The 4,679-nt window shown below is 39.9% G+C and overlaps 1 protein-coding gene across 4 annotated transcripts in view; it reads left to right on the forward strand.

The window, feature by feature from the left end:
* Positions 1–4,679, forward strand: part of npnta (nephronectin a) — a 53,367-nt gene that overhangs the window by 3,540 nt on the left and 45,148 nt on the right. The gene's annotated exons all lie outside the window — the stretch shown is intronic.

Genomic DNA, 4,679 nt, shown 5'->3' on the forward strand with positions numbered 1-4,679 from the left:
TTTACAGATCTTCTTTATGCACCAAGAGCTTGTAACACTCCAAAGAGAAAGGAAAACTTGAAACCGCATCATATGACCCCTTTAAGCATGCATCGCCTAATTACGTCATTGTTGAAAACACATGGCTTCACACTGTTACAGTCAGCCGGTTCCCACAGAGTGTTCCGCTGAGACACCGGCCACCCAAGTTTGGACTTGTGAATGCAACTCCTGCGGTAATCTTTATGGCATTCTTTGTCTTCTGCTCTGCTGGGAAGCATTTTGTCCTTTTGGCAAGATGAGCAATAGCTGTCCTTCTAAATGGACTGGAAATTTATTCACTGGCAGAAGTACTTTCTGTGTTAAAATTCAAGCTTGGTTCTTTTGCTTCTTCATATTTCCCTTATTTATCATTGCCAGTTGCCCAGAGGCAGAGCACAGCTATGATGCGCTTTCGCGAACACATCATACACAGTTAGGGGGACATTAATAATGGGCTTTTGGTACGACATTACCAGCACTCTTTTAGAGACATAATGAATAACTAATGCATATTTGTTTGTCATCTATATTTTTCCAAATGACCTTAGCGCGCTCATTTAGTCAAGACTCTGGAATGCATTGCTTTCTATACATTGTAACTTCTCCGTGTCATCCCATATATCATGTGCTTAATGTTTGTGTAACTCACAGACACAATATTGATGCTTTTTCCGCAGGGCATGGCTTGCGCTGGCATTTCAGGAGCGGGAGCTGCCCACTGTAATGAACGTGTACATTAACCTGCTGGCGTACATTATTAATTTCAGACGTGATGGAGTTCGCTTGTCACCAGGGCCATTATTTGCCTATTTGCCCTGCTTATAAACCTGCTTCACTGCCCCGATCTAAATTCATAGAGAGAATATAGTGCATGAGTGCACTGTGAGGTGCCCATTCATTATCTGCAGGCCCTTAGCAGGGGCTGTTAAGCTCCTGTCTAATGGCTTATGCTACACCTGAGGGACGACTCGCTGCTAAACCGCCAACTTGTCATTTGCTGACATGATAACAAGAGTAATCAATTACAGACAGACTCATTAAAGTGTCCAACTTTTTAAACTCTTCCAACTTGGGGTTTTGGACAGTTGAGCAGTGGGTTTCTATGACTCACTGGAGTAGAATGCAAAATCCCTGCATCCCTAATTGTACTAATATATTTTGTCAGCAGTGCTTTGTTACTCCCTCGCTTTGTCTTGGGGTATTACACTACGTGCCAGTTTAGAGGGCTTCAATGAAGTCCACATGTCTGGTTGGCCCTCCTTGTGGTCTTTCAGTTGATTTCATCATCTGAATTGTCTTAGGGAGCAGAATTTGACCTCAGTCCTGGAGTTGGCTGCCATGACCAATGAATGTGCATTTGACCAAAAGTGCATTGGTCACTAGGTCTGTAAAGTTACTTTCAGTGTTTATACAGCTCTCGCTCCAAATTCATTTCTAAATTGAAATGTATTCATTTAATATTATTTGTAGACAATTTAGTAGCACTTTGTTTTAATATACATGAACTTGAGTGTACTTACCTAAGATATTACTAAGATATATATACACCCCCACACACACACACACTATATATATAACTAAAAATAATAAATAATGTTGAAAACACTGAAATTTATTGTTTCCGCCACTTTCTTGCAACACTGTATACCATGTAGCTTTGAAATTTGCATTCTTTTTACTAAGCCGAAGGTTCAATCTGTGACATTTGGGTTCTTTAATGGTCAACCATCTTCTCTTCATGCAAATTCACAGGTCAGAGTTGAAACTTTGGCACTTTGGCCTGCATTTCCTCTCTCCTGCATTTGCATGCATATGAATGGAACAAAGTCTAATGTTACTGCACTTAATGTTACAATTGCTGTCTTTCTCAAATGTCAAAAGAATTCACTCTTTTCAGGACTGTCAACCCTACCAGCCAGACTGCTGTCTATATACAGTCACTGCGCTAACCATCATAAAATTCATATCGGTTGAGCACAATTGTTTTCAAATGCTCATAAACATCTCAGAAACTGTGGGAGATTCATAAATCCGTCCGTTCTGCCACAGAGGTACATTTATTTCAGACTTGTACCTGCTGTGTCTGATTGCCGCTTAGCGCCGGATGAGATGGACTTTGCTTGACCAGTGTGTCAGTCTGCAGAGGCACGTATTCTATACTGAGGCTGGCGAATGAAGACAGCTCAACTCTGAAGCGCGTGTTTCAAAGGCTCGTGTCTAATTGTCTGGCAGTCTGTGGAGGTGGCGGAGGAATGTGAAGGGTTGTAATTAAACCCCGCTGCACTTGCACCCGAGCCCGGCTGCATGTCATCATTCATATACATGTACAGACTCAGTACCGAACCGCATGAAGAGTGTCAGACTGCCGCAGACAAATAGAAATGTGAATTTTTCATGACTTAAATGTGCCAGTGCACAGAGATAAAGGCATCTACCGCTAATTTTCGTGACCCGGTTGCCTCCTTTGAGCAGCCGGGCCGGAATTGCATTATGTAGATATTTGTCGTTTGTTTAATCCACTAATGCCAGACTGAGCTGGAAATTGAAACTGTAATAGCTGCATCTTTAACAAGGTGAGGAAAGACACTTTCTCAGGTGGACGAGGGATTTGTTGTGACAGCCTTGTTACCTCAGTGAGCGCGGCGCCGGTTTCTTGCTGGGCGACGCACACTCGCTCTCTCTCTCTCTCTCTCTCTCTCTCTCTCTCTCTCAGTTTGGTGTCTCTTTGGATCGGGCCCAAAGTTTGCAGATTGCTGACTGGCACGCAATCGCTTGTCTCTGGTGGGGCAAGTGCTGCACACATGGAGATTTGTCTTTCTCTCATTGTCCCACTCTGTTACAACTTCTCTTCTTTCTTGCTCGTTTGCTTTTCTGTGTTGAATGTTATATGAATCATCTTCTATTGTCAGACACAGTCTTATTATTGTAACACGGTGTCCTGAAAAGTTCTCTATCAAGCAATCTTTCTATCCTCCCTGAAAGTCAAATATTTTGTGAAAAGGCAAAATCGCAGCCAGTTGGAACATATTTGGAGACCAACCGTGAATGATAGTATGCATTGTGACCCCGCCCTGTCACACTCGTTATTTTTCTAGACAGTCATTATTCTTTATATCAGTGATTCTCAACTAATGGCTGTTCTGATAGGGTCACGGTCAGCTAAATGCAAATAAAAAATGCTTCTAACCGTATAACTGTGCATTGTTAGAATAGCTTAATAAATAGCCTTTGCATCTTTTAGCTGAAAATAAGTCTTATATTTCTACATTGATGTCAAAGGTCATGCATCAAATCAAACTCAGCATTATGGCTCAGATTCATCTGATTCCGAATGAAAATCCATGAAAGCTACTCAAAAACTGATTAAGACTAAATACGGCTTCACTTGCATTTAAAGATCAATTTTTATGCTATTCAGCCTATGTTGCATGTTGTTTTTTGCCTGTTTACATATTATTCAACCGTTTGGGGTCAGTAAGATTTTTCTAATGTTTGTGAAAGAAGTCACCAAGGCTACATTTATTTGATAAAAAATACAGTTAAAACAGAAATATTATGACATATTATTACAATTTAAAATAACTGTTTTCTAATTTCAGTGTCACATGATGCTTCAGAAATCATTCTAATATGCTGATTTAATAAAAAAAAACATTTCTTATTATTATCACTTTTGTGAACACCATTGTATTGCTTAAACCTACTGTATCCTATAGTTTGTCAAAAGCAGTACATTTGAATACAGTGTAAGCAGTGCATTTTCAATGTCCTTTTTCTCTTTTATTCTCTCTTTAATAATAAACAGTTTTAATGCTATATTGCTTTGTCCAATGTAAAATCTGCAGCAGAAATAGCTTGTTTTATAGCAGTTTCCTACCTTTACCTTGTGTACCCTTAAATAGCCTCGTCAGTACCCAGACAGCAGACAGTTTCGGCCCAGATCCGGCCCACATCTGGCCCGCATGGATTTCACATGGGCCAGATGTGGGCCGGATCTGGGCCAACACTATGTTGCTGTCTGGGTAAGGTTCAAATACCCTTTCATCAACACCAAACCAGTCCTCATAAATATGTATGAAATAATAATCCTCATAAATGTGTTTGCAATTCATATTTACACTGAATATCCTTTAGCATTCTAATTATAATTAAAATGGCCATTATTCCAAAGCACCATGTTTAAAAAACATGCAATGCTGTGGGTGAAAACAGACACCAGTTAGCTTCTACTCAAACTGAAGCAGTTTGAGAACTACATCCTCTGTGGGTTTTCTAACTGCGTTTAGTTTGATGTTTTCATGGAAAAAGAAAATCGCAAAGGGCTTTGTATTGTTGTGGAGAAATGAGAGTGAAATGAATAAAGATGCATGTATGGGGTCTTTATGTACATATGTCCTGCTGTGTGTGCCATTCACACAGATTGACTACAACCTATATATAGGCCTATTATTTGGTTTTCTCACTTTTAAAAAGTAATTGAATGTGTATACAAAAGATAATTAAAATGCATGTGCACCCCTGGGAACTACTGCAATATATTATGACGTATTGTGCATGTTTGCAGTCAGTTAGAAGTGATGTTTTTAATACACTCAGAGGAGATTATGTGTTGGTACATAGTGAGTCTGGCCAGTCTGTGTGTGTGTGTGTGTGTGTGT

This window comes from Sinocyclocheilus anshuiensis, unplaced genomic scaffold, assembly GCF_001515605.1.
Source record: "Sinocyclocheilus anshuiensis isolate Anshui unplaced genomic scaffold, SAMN03320099.WGS_v1.1 scaffold469, whole genome shotgun sequence".
NCBI lineage: Eukaryota > Metazoa > Chordata > Actinopteri > Cypriniformes > Cyprinidae > Sinocyclocheilus > Sinocyclocheilus anshuiensis.